The 18,550-nt window shown below is 26.6% G+C and overlaps 1 pseudogene; it reads left to right on the forward strand.

Annotated features, from left to right (window-relative positions):
- Positions 1-2,710: 2,710 nt before the first annotated feature.
- LOC123198308 lies at positions 2,711-3,518 on the forward strand (annotated as a pseudogene).
- Positions 3,519-18,550: the final 15,032 nt, after the last annotated feature.

Consider the following 18,550-nt stretch of genomic DNA (forward strand, 5'->3'; position numbering starts at 1 on the left):
CAGCTAGTTGGACTCACAAACACTAATTCTGTTGACACCCCAATGGAAATTAATGTGAAATATCGGCGTGATGAAAGGGAACTTCTTGAGGATCCTATTTTGTATCGGAAGCTGGTTGGAAGTCTTATTTATCTAACTATCACCTGCCCAAACATCTCTTATGTTGTCCATATTGTCAGCAAGTTCATACAAGCCCTTCGGCATCTCCACCTATCTATAGTCTGTTGCATCATCAGATATATCCTTGGCACACCTAGTCGTGGCTTATTCTTCCCTCAAATTACAATCTTATAGTGATGTAGATTGGGCTGGCTGCCCGAACACAAGAAAATCAACTATAGGATGGTACATGTTTCTTGGTGATGCTCTTATCTCTTGGAAATGCAAGAAGCAAGACTCGGTCTCCAAATCATCCACTGAGGCGGAGTACCGCGCCATGTCTATTGCATGCTCTGAGATCATTTGGTTACGTGGTCTTCTAATAGAGCTTGGTTTCTCCCAAGATCAACCTACTCCCTTACATGCTGACAACACTAGTGCCATCCAAATTGCTACCAATCATATCTACCATGAACACACGAAGCACATAGAGGTTGATTGCCACTCTATCTAGGAGGCCTATGATCGCCAAGTTATCACTCTCCCACATATCTCCACTACTCTTCAGATTGCAGATATTTTCACGAAATCCATGACACGTCAGCGACATAACTTTCTTGTTAGCAAATTGATGCTTGTTGACTTACCAGCATCAATTTGAGGGGGGATGTCAAAGGAATTAGCTGGTCATTCAAGGCTAGCAGATTTTATGGCTGATTCTATGCCATTCTATGGTGATTTTATGTCATTCATTTTATGGCAGATTTTATGTCATTCTATGGTAGATTCTATGTCATTTTATGGCTGATTCTATGTCATTCTATGGCTGATTCTATGACAGATTCTATGTCATTCTATGGCAAACTCTATACCTTGTACAACTGTAATTATTGTTGTAAATTCTCTATATTTTCCTTATTTAGGATATACTAACTGTAGGCTATTTTTAGACAGATCTGTATATGGTAGTTTAGCTATTTTTAGAACTAAATTTTAGCTTGTATTCATAATATATAATGGGCATTCTTCTCCAAGAGGAAGACACCAGTTTTTGCTCAAAATTTTCTAAGATTATCACAAATGTCATGTGTTTTAGAATTTTAATTAATTTTCTGTTAACTTCAACATATTTTATTACATTGTCACCCTTTTCTATCATTTTCTCTCCTATTTAATTGAAACATATCTAACCATTTAGATTAATCCTACAATAAAATATATATTCGACACAAATAACATGATTGAAAATATTATTTACAGATTTGTGTTACATTATTTTACTATTAAGTTTGAATTTCGTGATTTTATTTCTATTGCACAATTAAACATATTCCATAATTCGATTACATATTGTGACTATTAATATACTTTGATTAATGTGAGACTAATTTGTGAAAATATCACTTTACCCCTATATTGTAAAATATCATTTTACCCTTAAATATTATCTAATCTAATCCTCTAACACCCTTTATTGTAAAATATTATTTCACCTTTTACTACTATAAAATTAAAAATACCCTATAATTTTTATCAATTTAATTTTTACACAAAACTCTAATTTATTATATAAAACACCACATATAATTGCATTATCAATAAAATAATAACGATTTAAGTTATAGTACATATAAATATCTCCATATCACGAACTTTTTTCTTCTCGCTTGAAATCTCGAGCACAAACTTCTTTTCTCTCTCCAGAATCTCTCTCAGATAATGAGTAAAATTGTATATATTAAAGATAAATGAAGAGATATGGTTTATATAGAGATAAAGGAATGGTAGTTTTGATATTTTCTTGGATATTTAAGGCATTTTCGTTTAAATTTTTTAAAATATTGGTATTTTCGTTTAAACCCCAAAATTATGAATAAATTTTATATTACCCTTAAAAGAAGGGTAATTTAATTAATTTACCTTTATAAAATTAAACAAAGAAAAACTAAACCATATATAGTATCAATTAAATAAATATAAAAACAATATTTAAAAAGTATTTATTTGAATGAACAGCAATATATGCACATATTTTTTAAATATAAAATTAGATACATTAATAATACGTCATTATATTATTAGGTGTTATTCCTAATTACTAAATATAGAAATAGACAAAAAATGATACAGGAATCATACAGGTATGATATAGTAAATACTAAAAAATATGTTTGTAAAATAATACTCATAAAATTTTCATACAGAAAAAATATGAAATGTGTATATACATGTTTAATACAGTATATTATTAATAATACGTTTCTAAAAATATAACAATATTAATAATAATTTTAGCACTTTTCATGACTCTCCTAATAAAAATTAATACAATAAATAAAATGTAAAATATTTAATTAACTATTAAATATAATATAATATATAATCAAAATTCAGAGGAATAACCCGTTACAATAATAGATCATGCTAAAGCTTTGGTATAAGATTGTAAGTCGAACCGATATGATTAGTTAAAATTATAAAAATTAAAAAATTATAATTTGATGAATCGACATTGCAAAAACACAGTCCAAAAATCCTTAAGCCGTGTGGTAGGCCTTTAATTTCAGTGAATCGGGCCAGCCCATTAGACCCAATGAGCTCCCTAAGCACTGTGAGCCGCATAAGAGGGCCACCATCATCTCTGTCCGGAAGATAGCTAGAGGACAGAGAGGACTAGAAGCATGGAAGATTCTGGATATTCAACGATGACTCTACCACCTGCTTATAAAATAAAACACTAAAAATCAAATTCTCTATCAACTTGACATTCAAAAAAATTTGTTATTCAGAATCAATTAGCAGCTCCAATGGTTGACTTTTTCCCTTTTCGTCGTTTCTTATTAAGCCCTCCGGTCTTACGTGAATGGTCGGGTTCATCGGCCCTCATGGATTGGTTTGAATCTCCAAACGCCCACATCTTCAAAATCAACGTCCCAGGTATTCAAAATCAATTGAAATCATGATTCGCGTGATTTAATTAACGGGTTTTCATTTTTTTTAATTTTTGAAATGAATAGGATTGAGCAAAGAGAACATAAAGGTGCAAATACTAGACGGGAACGTTATGCGGATAACTGGTGAGGGAAGCAAAGAGGAGCAAAATGCAGAAGACACAATTTGGCATGCGGCTGAAAGAGGAACAGGAAAAGGAGCATTTGCTGGGGAAATTGAATAGCCAGAAAATGGGAAGTTGGAACATATGAAGGCCCATATAGAAAACGGCGTTCTCACTGTTGTTATCCCAAAAGATGGAAGCCCAAAGGCTAATAAAGTTAGAAATATTAACATTACTAGCAAGCTCTAGGATTTCAGCCCATGAAAATCAAATCTGCTCCATTTGACTATCTACAATGACTAATTACCATAGTCCAAGTCAGTGCAAAATTTTTATTTCCTTTAAATCGCTCTTTTTTGTTTCATTTTATCTTTCAAAAGCTATATATATATAAATGAACAGAGAATAGCGACATTGGTGTCTCTCTTCCTTCAATTCCTTAGTCCATTTTCACTGATTTTTCAAATCAAATGAACCCTACAACCCATTTCATATTTAGATTCTGATTCCGGTTATGACTCTTTACAAGGTGAAACCAAAACCGTAATTGGAATCAGTAGGCTTCACAAAAGTGAAACTAAAACCTACCCATATTAGACTGGTTCCAAGAAAGAAGTAGAACTGAAAGCTGAATACCCGTAGTTGTAGTTTCAAGTTTGGCTTTTTTGTGTGCCCCTAGTGGTGTATTAATATTGTAAGTGCATGAATAATTAAATTGTATAAATAATTAATTCATTATAAATCAAGAATCAAGAACATTTTCCAACTAATGTCAATTGTGGTGGTGGTTGGGAAGTTGATTGTCCAGCACCTAAGCCCACAATTTGATTTCTTTTCCTTAAAGCCAATTTATGTTTTTGAAGAAAACTAATAGCTTAGTTGGTTTGTGTACTTTTAATTGTTTTATTAAATTGTGAGGGGAATTGGGTAGAAGCAATAAGCTACCGACAATTCTAAATATTTAAATTTATTATAAGATATATTATTAATATCAAATTATTTACTACTTAAATTGTTGGAAAATCAGATTATGCCAATTCTGTAATTCGAATAATATTTATAATAGTAATCAAACACCCAAAAATAAGCTAAAAGGAATTGTGTGAAAATGAAAATAATAGTAATAAATTAACCCCAATTGAGTAAATGTTGAAGTTCTCTCATGCACTCGCTCAGTTGACTCATGTCTCCACAGTCACTGTCCATTTGTTACTTGTAATGTGAAAGAAAGTGATGAATATTAAACATTTTGTAAATATGCGACCACTCAACAGCATCATTTTGTTTCTCTTTCTTAACTTTTTATTCATCATTTAGTTTTACATTACTTATCTCATAATTTTGTCATCCAGGAGACATATATTATTATCCCCAAACTATGATGACAGGAGATGCAATGGGTGCAGTAAAACATTTTAAACTCGTAAAAGTATTTTAGAAAGCATTTCTAAAAATTGTAATTGTCTATATTAATTGGATTAGACCGTGTGGGTTAAAACATAATTTATGCAATTTCTTTCTTGATGCACAAAATGCACACAATTAAATTTCACTCGACTACGGGATTGTCACTCACGAGGAGACTCTAACTCTTTGATTGGCTAAGTTAAAATATAGAACTCATCACAACACTTGTAGTAACCCTTTGTAATCGTCTTAACCCTGAAAGTTATCCCAATAGTCAATCCGTTGCTCCACAATGTTACAAAATTAATCAAGGTTTTGCACCTTTTATGATATGGGATCATCAGATCGGATTTGTCGGAGATACCTACTTTGAAGGACCCATGGGGTAGGTCAATTTGCAAACCAATTATGGCTCTTGTGCTAACTATTGACTATTGACTTAGATGAACCGACAAAAATAGAAGAGATTTACTTTATCGCAGGATTTGTAACCTTTTCAAAATAGTAAGGCTATCCAATTTAAAAAAATTATGTTTCGTAATTTCATAATCCAAATTTTCAATTTTGAATTGTAACCCTTGGATACAAATCATAGAATAGATATTCATTCTCAAATTTTTCATTAAAAATTCAAATAAAAACTCATAAATTCTCCTCGTAACAGCCTTCATAAAAGTATACTAAAAGCTCATAAAAAAATATCTCTCATAAAACGTTAATAAAACATTTATAACTCATGAGATTATGTCTCACATATAATTATGTGACCAAGTTCGTAGTAAAACTCAAATGTTCTCGTTCTTTCTTGGAAAACATGCTAAAACTTTGGGTATGTTTTCATGGCAAACATTAATTTAATCTTATGTAGTTTGTATTATACTTTCACATAATTCTGATGCTAATTAAGCCACCACTATCATTATGTCACGCAAAACTTAGACACTATCCTTAAGACGGCACACATTCCTTTTATACATGGTTTAGAATTAAATTTCAAAGGCAAAATTGACAGTTAGAAGAAAGCCTAGACAGGAATTATTTGAAGAATTAATTTATGGAGCATGCTGTTTCCTTTTAAGTCGTGGGGTGCCATATATAATAAAAATTAAACATCATATTGGTCCCACCTAGAGCATGTTCAGTCATTAGTCTAGTTAATAAATACTATATAGATATAATATGATAATGTATAAAAAAAATATGTTTATAAAAAAATGGTTATTAAATTCACAAATGAAAAAATATATAATATGTGCATATATGAGTTTAATACAATGCATTATTAATAATATATTTTCAAAAATACGATAATATCAATCATAATTTTAATATTTTTTATAAATTTTTTTATTAACAATTCAAATATAAAATATTTAATTTATTATTAAGTCTAATATAACATAATATATAATCAAAATTCAGTTATCACAAAAAATTATGAAAAGAGATTAGAGATTTAAATTATAAAAAATTAAGTTTTTTATTATATAGTTATAATATTATAATAATAATTAAAAAAATATTTTTATACTTTGAAAAAATTTATAAAAAATGAAAAACTTAAAAAATAATAAAATATATTTTTAGTATAAATTAAATTTAAAAATTTAAAACAATGTATTTAAAATAAAATTAAGTCTCATGAGTTGAGGTGGATGGTGGAGAAAGTACAAAGATCCAAAAAAGGCTTTCGTAAGACACCCATAAAAATGCCCCAAAATAGCAACGCTTTCGCCTTCTTTCATTGTTTGATTTACTGCAGGAGCAAATGACATGATGAGGGCGCCTTCATGCACGAAATTCTCAATAATTAATTAATGATTTAAATGAAGACAGTAGATTTGAACAAATAAAGGCATTGATGGAGGATGAGGAGGACCCGGCCATACAGATTACAGATCAATCAGCCAACTGGATGTTGTCATGCCACACGGCTGATTTCTTGTCTATACTGATTTAAAACACTGGCCAAATTTCTATATCCCACCCACGGGGCAAGAATTGAAAAATAGACTAAAATAGCCTCCCACTTTTTTTTCTTTTATATATATATATATATATATATATATATATATATATATATATAAATATAAAATATTTAAAATATTTTTAGGTTTTATATTCACCTAATTAAAATTTATTTATCTAAATATAAATTTATTCAGTTAAGATATAAAACATATCTATTCCCCTAACTAAAAGTGAAATATGAGATAAAAATATGAAATTTTTTGACGATTTTAACAGTGAAAAGATTTATCAAGTGGTTAGTCGATCGATAAAGTATCTAATTAATTAATTTATTTTTAAAAAATTGGTTTGTCAGATAAGTTTGTCAGCTAGTCAATTTATTTGGTCAACCCATCTAATCAATCTCAACTTTTATATTTTTTTTAAAGGCAAAATTAATTTAAAAAGTAATTATATTTATATAATAAGAAAAAATATGATCATATATATATAAACAAAAAAAAGTGACTATTTTAATCAATATCGCACAAGGTTTGGTGTTATAACAAATTCTCCAATGTTATAATTTGAAAAGTTAATTTTTTACCCTCTTATCTAGTTCTAATAATAAATTCTATTACAAAAAGGTAAAAATAGTATTTTAAAAACAATAATCATAAAATATTTAAAATTAATATATTTTTCTTATTCACAATATTTACACATTCTGATTTTCTAATTTTCTCAAAATTTTGTTTTTCTCTTTCTCTCGTAATGTCAATTTCTCTCCTTATTTTCTTTTTACTTTCTCTTGTGCACATCCCGTTACCTCTTGCTCGTTATCTCTAACTCATGTACTTTGCGATGAGAGTTATATATATATATATATATATATATATATATATATATATATATATATATATATATATATATATATATATATATATATATATATATATATATATATATATATATATATATATATATATATATATATATATATATATAATATAATTATACGATTTAGTATTTTTTTTAAAATTATCCGGATCATATTATAATACATTATTTGTATATCAATTTTATGTATATAAAATATGTAAACATAATTTTATTATTTTAATAAATATTAAATTTTAGTGTTCTCTTATTTCTCTCACTAATATATTTTTGATACATGTCAATCTCTCTCTACTCTTTTTTCTTTCACTCATTTCCCATTACTGTCTCTTCCTTTTTTTATTCTCTCACTTATTTATTTAAAGTAAATATCAATTTAAAGATCATAAATTTTAACACGATTCATTAACCGATACAACTTAAAAAAAAAAAGGTTAAAATTGAGGTTTTTGACACAAAATTTAGTTTGAATAGCCAAACACAACTCAAAACTAAATTAAATCATGTTTATGTTGACACAAAACCAATCCAAATGTTTAGAGTAATATTATTATAGAAGAATTTGTTATGGTAGATTCAATAAATGTTAAAAGACAAATATTAACAACTAAAATCCTTATAAATTATTTATACTTATATTGTATATAGTTGAATTACTTTGATTATTCTTGATTTTAACTTAAATTATATATATATATTAGTGAAGATAAGCTTTGGCTACTGAAATTATATATATATAAAAGGTCTTACCATATAATTTTTGAGTTATTCACGGCAAATTTCTGACATGGCAAATTTTTATGTTATGTGTTTTATTAAAGCATAATGGGGTATTTTGGGAGAAGAAATTGAAACGCTTAAAACACTTATGATATTAAAAACAGTAAACAATTTCAGATTAATTTGAGTTCCATTAGGTCAACCCAAAATTTTTTCAAGTTGAGTTTTGGTTGAGAGATTTCGACATAATTCTAATTTGAAACAAATAATGTTGAAGGTTTTTACTTGAAACATGACCTATCAAGTCTATGTTCAGTCATCTCTTTCTGTTCTTGCTCCCACTCATTTGTTTCTAATTCAAGTGAATGTAAATATAAAGTTATTGGTAAATTTTCCTAAAGTATTGAAAATTGGAAGAGTGGTAGTAAAGATACCAAGAGAAGAAGGGTGGTCAATGATAAAAAATGATTTGAGGAAAAAGATGATCGATGATATTGATAATGAAAATAATAAGAGGAGAAAGAGTTGGGGTAGGCCGTCGGTGGAAGAGAAACTATCGGGAGGGAGAGACGACCGACAATGACCTAGAGAAAGTGAACGGGTTTTGAAACTAAACCCTAGGGGGGAAATGCGATCTTTTCAAACTTGACTTAGGAAATAAAATGCTAGTTTTTAAACTATTAGAGGGGAAAATGAGATTAAATTTTTAGGGGTTAGGGTTCCGTTAAATTTAACCGGTTATTGGTGGATAAATGGTATTTTCAAAGTTAATGGGGGAAACTTTGAGAATTCAACATAGTTTGGGTGGGAAATAGTCCTTCGACCATTTAGATGATAAAAAAATAAATTTTTTATTTTATATAATTATGACATTATAAATAATATTTTCATACTTAAAAAAATTTATAAAAAATAAAAAATGATAAAATATATTTTTAATATAAAAATTATATAAAATATGTCTTTAATATATTTTAGATTTAAAATTTTAAAATAATATATTTAAAATGTAAATTAAAATAAATTGTTTTTTTTAAATCTAAGTTATAGTTGAGGTGGACAGTGGAGAAAGTACAAAGGTCGAAAAAAGACTTTTGTAAGAGGGAAAAGGACTATTTCCCACCTAATTTTTAACCCAATCTTAAAAGCATATCTACGCCTGATGAAAAACTCAAATACTCACATATCTCTAAATCATTGTTAAATTTTCTGTTAAATATAAGAGTAAAACTATTATTTTACTGTTTATATTCAAGTTATATAATTTTATCGCATTTTCTCCCTTCAATTTTAAAAATTAACTTGTCCCCCCATACTTGAACTTTGAAAAGTGACTTTCACCCCCCTAAATCCCTAATTTGTTTTCACTTTCCCTCCAACCATCGGTGACAACGTGGCTGGAGGGAGAGACGACGCTTGTCGACCTTCACTGGATGATAGAGTGTCGTCCATCGTCATCCAAAGATCTGGATGACAAAGCGTCGTCTATCATCATCCAGATTTGGATGATAGTCATCCTTCTTGGACGACGATCATCATCCAGAGGTCGACTTCTGGAAGAAAACTCCTTCGTCCTCTGGAAGAAAACTTCTTCGTCCTCTGTCTGCCATTGCCAGAGAAAGTGGCTAGATTTTAGGGGAAAAAATGAATTTTTTAAAACTTAATTCAGGGGACAAATATTAGTTTTTCAAATTAAAAAAGAGAAAAATGAGATAAAATTTTAATTATTTAATATTATTAATAAAATAACGAATTTGCTCCTTAATCCTAACAGAAAATATATTAGTGGGTCCTAACAGATTAAACTTTAAGCAAGTATTTGAGTTTTTTATCAGACATGGGTATACTTTTGAAATTGGGTGGGAAATAGTTCTTTTCCCTTTGTAAGATTACCCATAAAAATGCCCAAAATGGCAACGCTTTCATCTTCTTTCATTGTTTGATTTACTGCAGGAGCATATGATACGAGGAAGGCGCCTTCATGCACGAAATTCTCAGTAATTTAAATGAAGACAGTACATTTGAACAAATAAAGGCATTGATGAAGGAGGAGGAGGACCCAGCAATACAGATTACAGATCAATCAGGCAACTGGATGTTGCCATGTCACACGGCCGATTTCTTGGTCATACTGAATTAAAACACTGGCCAAATTTCTATATCCCACCCACCGGGTAAGGTTGGGAAATTGATTAAAATAATATACATTTTTTTATATATATGTAATTTTTTTATTATATATATTTATATTTTAAAACATTTTAAAGTTTTATATTCATTCAATCAATACTTACTTAATCAAATATAAATTCATTCAATTAAGATATAAAATTTATTCACTCATCCAACTAAGGGAGAAATATGAGATGAAAATATAAAATTTTTCGAAGATTTTGACAGTAAAAAGATTGATTGGTCAAACATCTAATCAATCAATTTATTTTTAAAAAATTGATTAATCGAATAATTGATCGATCAACAAAACACTCAACCAACTAATTTATTTTTTAAAAATTGGTTGACCGACCAGTCAACCTATTTATCTAGCCAACCCATCCAATCAACTTCAAATGTCAACTTAAAAAGTGATTATATTTGTATAATAGAAAAAAGTATAGTTATATATATAAAAAAACAAAAAAAAATGACTATTTTAATCAACATCCTACAAGGTTTGGTATTATAACAAATTCTCCAATGTTATAATTTGAAAAGTTAATTTTTCACCCCCTTATCTATTTTTAATAGTAAATTCTATTACACAAAAGGTAAAAATGGTATTTTAACAAAAATTGAAAAACAATAATCATAAAATATTTAAAATTGATATATTTTTCATATTCACAATATTTACATATTCTGGTTTTCTAATTTTCTCAGTATTTTGTATTTCTCTTTTTCTCAAAATGTCAATTTCTCTCTCTCCCCTTTTTTTTCCTTTCTATTGCCGACATCTCATTACCTCATGCTCTTTATCGCTAACTCATATATTTTCAATAAGAATAATACTAAATGAATATATTTTGAATATATAAAATAAATACATATATAATACATAATTATATAATTGAGTTTTATTTTATTTTTTATTCGAAATCATCTAATCATATTATGACACATTATCTGTATACTCATTTTGTATCTTCAATATATGCAAACATAATTTTATTATTTCAATAAATATCAAATTTTATTTTTCTCTTATTTCTCTCACTAATCTATTTTTGATACATGTCAGTCTCTCTCTACTCTTTTTTTCTCTCTCATTTCCCATTATCATCTCTTCCTTCTTGCTTAACTTGAAACTAAATTAAGTCATGTGGATGTTGACACAAAACCAACCCAAATGTTTAGAGTAATGTTATTATAGAAGAATTTGTTAGGGGTATATTCAAAAAATGTTAAAAAACAAGTATTAACAACTAAAATCCTTACATATTATTTATGGTTATATTGTATATAGTTGTATTACTTCGATTATTCTTGGTTTTAATTTAAAATTTTATTTATATATATATATATATATATATATATATATATATATATATATATATATATTATTTATTTATTTAGTGAATATAAGCTTTGGTTATTGAGATTGTTGACGTGTTTTAAAAAGTCTTGCTATATAATTTATGAGTCATTCCTGAACATGGAAAATTTTTATATAATGTGTTTTATTAAAGCATAATGGGGTATTTTGGGAGAAGAAATTGAAACGCTTAAAACACTTTTGAGATTGAAAACAGTAAACAATTTCAAGTCAATCCAAAAATTTTTCAAGTTGAGTTTTGGTTAAAAGATATTGACACAATTTTAATTTGGAATGAATAATATTGAAGGTTTTTTACTTAAAACACGAACTATTAAGTTTATGTTCATTCATCTCTTTCTATTCTTGCTCCCACTCATTTCTTTCCAATTTAAGTGAATGTAAATCTAAAGTTATTGGTAAATTTTCCTAAAAAAAATTGAAAAATGGAAGAGTGGTAGTAAAGATACCAAGAGAAGAAGGGTGGCCAATGATAAAAAATGATTAGAGAAGAAGGATAATCAATGATATTGATAATAAAAAAAATAAGAGAAGAAAAAGGATAACTAATCGTGATGTTGCTGATGAAGATGACAAGAAGAGAAAAAGAAAAATTCATGTTAGCAATAAAGAACTATAGATGGTGGGAGGAAAAGGAATACGAAAAGAACAAATAATTTTTTTTTTCAAAAATAAAAGTAATAAATTATAGAGTAAAACTATACATATCAATTTTAAAAACATAAATAGGTATACAGTTATACATATCATCACATGATTAGAAGTTACTTTATTCTTAATTTGAAATTATTTAATCATATAGTGACATATATAGTATATACCTATTTATATATTTAAAGTTGGTATATATAGTTTTATTATAAATGATAATTATCATTATAAAAAAATAAATTAGTAAATTAAATATTATTAAAGGATAATTTGATTAATTAAAGTTTTATTTTTGATAGACCTATTTTTATAATTTTAATAAAATTAAAAGATATATTTATAATTAAAATTTGTCTGAAATGATGAGGTTATTTTTGTTATTATATTGGAAAGGATAAAACAATTATTTACATTAAAACCAAATAGAATTTATTAATAGAATTGGATAATAGACAAGAAAGAAGATTTTTCAATCTTAATTGAAAAAAATTAGTCATTTCACCAAACCTTGGGTGGGAAGAGAATTGGCCAATAAAATAAAAAAGTTTCGGATTTTTGTAGTCCTTCCTGCATGGGATAAAAATATGATAGCGGTGTTTGGACAAACCAACAAGAATCAAGCTTGATTTTGTCCATTAGCTAAGGTTTGCTTGCAAGTGTTGCAAAACCGAATCTCATACAACAACAACAACGCTAGTATAATTGGGCCTTTATAGGATTTGAGCAAGTTTGGTTTGATTTAACTTAATTTAAATTTGAATTAAAAAGATCTAATTTATTTTTTAAATTAAACTAAATTTGAGTTAAAAAGTATTCAATTTAATTTAATTTAAATCATAGTTTAAATTAGTAATTCAAATTCATGATTTAATTTAGTTCGAATTAATAGTTTGAATCAATTCAAATTAGTAGTTCAAATTTATATCTTGTTTCGGTTCAAATTTATTATTCGAATAGATAATTTTGAATATTATTTAAATAAAATAACATTGTTTTATTAACAAAATATAAATTTGAATCATAAATCTGAGTCATAAATTTGAAATATGAGTTCATACTGAACTAAGTTACAAATTCAAACTATGAAATCAAACCAAATCACGCTTAACCATTTTTCATTCGAGTTAAACTTAATTTTAAATCAACTAATTTAAATCAAATCATTTTTCACTTGAGCTAAAATATATTTAAACTTCATTTAACTTGCGTCCACCTCTATGTATAATGGCCATGAAACCAATTATTAAATTATTAGATTATTTTTTCAATGTGATTGATTCATTCATTTAAAAAAAAATCTGTCTAAGTGGAGTTGGTTGTCATAAAAAACAAAAAACCAAAAAACTTAAAAAAGGGTCTACATATTACAGTATATATAGATATAAAAAAATTCATGTAGTTGAGTTTAAATATTAATATTTTTGATGTGTGATTGTTAATGAAGTAAAGTATTGATGTGACGTCAATTTATATAAAAACTCCGAAGCTACTGCCATGTTTTCCTTAGGCCAAATTACAAGGCATATTGAAATTTTAAAATATTTTAATATTAATTTTTGAAATCTTAAATATCTGTTTATAAGTAAAATTATTATTTAATAAAAAATTTAAAAATAAAAAATTTATTATTTTTTCACTTAAGTTTTAAAAACTAATAAATTCACCTCAACCTAAAATTTTTAAATTTTAAAAAGTAGCATTATCCCTTCTAAAACTTAAGATTTCTTCCTCCTAACTTTGACCACCGACGATAACACTTTCAGTCCTAATCCTTAGAGAAAAGTTAGATCATCTTTCCCTAAGCCACATCACTTGAAAATCTAGATGAAAATCTTCTGAAAATCCAAATAATTTTCGCTTAGGCAATTTTCAGACAATGTCCAAAAGATTAGTCTAGACATTGTCGCCAGAGAAGAATTGTTTAAATTCGACAATCATCGAAGACAGAGATGGTGGTCAGAGAGGGTTTCAAGAGAAAATGTGATTTTTTAAAACTGAAAAAAATTATGCAATGGTGAAATGTTAGTTTTTAAAACCAAAGAAAAAATTAAATTAATTATATAGTTTTTTAATGATATTATTAAAAAGATGGTTTTGCCTTAATTTTAATTGAATTTTTTAACAAAATTTTATTGTATTTAGTTTCTTAAAAGTTGGAGGAGTCACTTTGGGACCTTGGGTAGGAACAAGTGTTTTGGCCTTTTCCTTATTCTTAGTGGTCAAGTATTTACATTTGGGCATGGGCGTTGGTTGAAAGGGACAGACAATACTCAGACAACTTAGCAAAAAACCAATTACTAATTAAATATGAATACTATTCTTTCCAAATGATTCCATACACATCTTCAATCGTTAAAGTTTGTAATGCCAACATTTCATGGTTAATTGGAAGAATCAAATGATTTCATTCTTGATTTTACGTAATTAATATTTAATTGCAATGACAGCTTTTTGCTCGTCTTGCATATAGGCCTACCATTTTCCCATAAAAATTAGGTTTTAGTTGGAGTGAAGTGAATACAATTTCTTTTTGTATAATATAGATATATAGATAACGTATTATTATATCATTTAATATTATTTTATTTTTAATTTAAAATTATCTAATTATATAATTTCATATCATCTGTATACATAAATTATATATTAAAAGTGTATATGTATATATTATAGATGTATATTTAATTTGAGTACACAGATAATATATATTTATGTGTGTTATTGCATAATTAAGTGTTATTTTATTTTTAAGGCTAAAGGACTATTTCCCACCCAAGTTTTAGCATAATCTTAAAATTCCACCCATGCAAGTTCAAAACCCCAAAATCCTACCCATGAATTATTAATATGGATGATATCTATTAAGGTAAGGTTAAAATGATAGATTTACTCTTATAAAGTGAAATGACACAAATGCCCTTCCATATATATAATTAAAATGAAATGACAAAAATTCCACCTAAGATTTGAAAACTTGTATTTCCTCCCTAGAGTTTTAATTTTTCAAGCAATCTCTCCCTTTCTGACAAACTCTCCCTCTCCATCAACCTCCAACTATCTCTCTCCCTTTTTTCGATATCATCCTCATTGCAGAAGAGGAAACTTTGTTTGGACAAACTCATCTTCGTCACTCGAAGATCAAATCTCATCATCGATTCAGTCCTATCATCACTTCAATCTCATCGTAGATCGAAGATTCGGTTGCATCGTCGTTTAACAAAGATGATTTCTCATCTTCATCAACTTATCTGGTAGACGAAGACAATTCGTTTTCGTCTAGACGAAGTTTTGTCTTCCTTGATAAGACAAGCTTATATTTATATATGTATATATAATAAGAGAAGAAAGAAGATTACCAACTATGAATTCTAATTATTAGTTTAAAATATTTATAAGACACAAACTTCATATATATAATGAAAATAATAAAAGAAGAAAGAGGATAACCAACCGTGATGTTACTGGTGAAAATAACAAGAAGAGAAAAAGGAAAATCCTTGGTTAACAATAAAAAACTATAGATGATGGGAGGAAAAGGAATACAAAGAGAACAAATAAAAATATTTTTTCAAAAATTAAAGTAACAAAATTATAGAGTAATACTATGCTACCTACTTTAAATATATAAACAGATACATAGTTATGTATCTTATTATGTGATTGAAAGTTACATTATTTTTAATTTAAAATTATCCAATTATATGATGAGATATATAATATATATCTATTTATATATGTAAAATAGATACACATAGTTTTATTATAAATGACAATTATAATTATTAAAAAAAATAAATTAGTAAATTAAATATTATTAAAGGATGATTTGATTAATTAAAGTTTTATTTTTGATAGAACTATTTTTATAATTATAATAAAATTAAAAGATATATTAATAATTAAAATTTGTATGAAATGATGAGGTTATTTTTGTCATTATATTGGAAAGGATAAAACAATTATTTACTTTGAAACCAAATGGAATTTATTAACAAAATTAGATCACAGATAGAACATTAGATTTTTCACTCTTAAATGATAGATATTTTCATTTCACCAAACTTTGGGTGGGGAATAGAATTGGCCAATAAAATAAAAGAGTTTCGGATTTTTGTAGTCCTCCCCGCATGGGATAAAAATATGATAGCAGTGTCTATAATAATGTGACCAACCAACAAGAATCAAGCTTCCATTAGCTAAGATTTGCTTGCAAATGTTGTACTACGAATCTCATACAACAACACTGCTATAACGAGGCCTGGATAGGATTTTAACGATTCCATTTAATTTAGCTCAATTTAAATTTATTAAAATAAATTTAAATTAAAAAATTTAATTTATTTTTTAAATTATATTAAATTTGAGTTAAAAGATATTTAATTTAATTTAGTTTAAATTCATATTTTAAATTAATAATTAGAATTCGTAATTGAATTGATGGTTCGAATTTGTATCTTGGTTTAATTTTAAATATTATTTAAATAAAATGATATCGTTTTATTAATAAAACATAAACTTAAGTCATAAATCTGAATTATAAATTCAAATTGAATCAATTTACAACTACAAAATCGAGTTAAATTCAAACTAAATTAAGTTAAATTATTTTTTATTTAAATTATACTTAATTTTGATTTAATAAACTTAAATTGAATCAATTTATACTCAAATTAAGAGGTGTCATAGTTAAATATAGTTTATATTTACCCAGACCAATTATTAAATTTAAATATTACTTATTCGGTGTAATTAACTTAACCCAAAAGGAATGATCAGTTTGTGTGAGTCGGTTGTCATAAAAAAAACCCAAAAACTTATAAAAGGGTCCACATATTATAGTATATATAGATATGAAAAATTCATGTAGTTGAGTCTTAAATATTAATATTTTTTATGTGTGATTGTTAATGAAGTAAAATATTGATGTGACGTCAATTTATATAAAAATTCTGAAGCTACTGCTGTGTTTTCCTTAGGCCAAATGTCTATGTTGTAGTTTCAAACCGGTCTCCTTTAACTTTAAAAAATTTCAACACTTATTTATAAATAAAATTTTATTAAAAATTTTATTTAAAATTAAAGATAAAATTATTATTTAAAAAAATATAAAATTTATTTTTCCCTCTTAAGTTTTAAAAACTAATAACTTCACTCATACTTAAAATTTTTAAACTTTAAAAATAAGCATTCTCCCCCTCCCTGTCCCCCAAAACTTAAGGTTTTCTTCCTCTAAACTTTGGTCATTGGTGACGACGTTTTCAATCGTAAGCCTTAAAAAAAAGTCTAAACATCTCTTTCTAAGCGACATCACCTGAAAATTTAGATGAAAATCTTATGAAAATCTAGAAAATTTTCGTTTGGACATAGTTGTCAGACAAAAATTGCATGGATTTCCAGATGATTTTGGTTTGAAAATTTAACTTTCGGTGGTCGGATGATGAGAAGATTTAATGACAATAGTTTAGAGTGGATTCAACAGTCATCGAAGACAAAGATTATGGCCAGAGAGGGTTTGAGAGAGAATACGATTTTTTAAAATTGAAAAAATTTATGCAGGAGTGAAATATTAGTTTTTAAAACTTAAAAAATAAATAAAATTAATTATATAATTTTTTAATAATACTATTAAAAAGATGATTTTATTTTTTATTTTTAATTAAATTTTAATAAAATTTTATTTAAATAGATATTTAAATTTTTAGAAGATGAAGGGAGCTACATTGGGACATAGGGTAGGAACAAGTGTTTTGGCCTTTTCCTTATTCTTAGTAGCCAAGTATTTACATTTGGGCACGGGCGTTGGTTGAAAGGGACAGATATGACTCGAAGACAACTTAGCAAAAAGCCAATTACTAATTAAATATGAATACTATTCTTTCCAAATGAGACCATGCACATCTTCAATCGTTTAAAGTCTGTAGTGCCAGCATTTTCCAGGTTGATTGGAAGAATCAAATGATTTCATTCTTGATTTTAGGTAAATTAATATTTAATTGCAATGACAGCTCTTGCTCGTCCTGTGTATCGGCCAACTATTTTCCCATACAAATTAGTTTTTAGTTGTAGCAACACTACATAAATATATATATTTTATATAATTTAAATATATAAATAATATATTATTATTTGATTAAATATTATTTTATTTTTAATTTAAAATTATTTAATTATATAATTTTATATATAAATTATATATAAATTATATATAAAAAATA

The sequence above is a fragment of the Mangifera indica genome, chromosome 15, assembly GCF_011075055.1.
Source record: "Mangifera indica cultivar Alphonso chromosome 15, CATAS_Mindica_2.1, whole genome shotgun sequence".
NCBI lineage: Eukaryota > Viridiplantae > Streptophyta > Magnoliopsida > Sapindales > Anacardiaceae > Mangifera > Mangifera indica.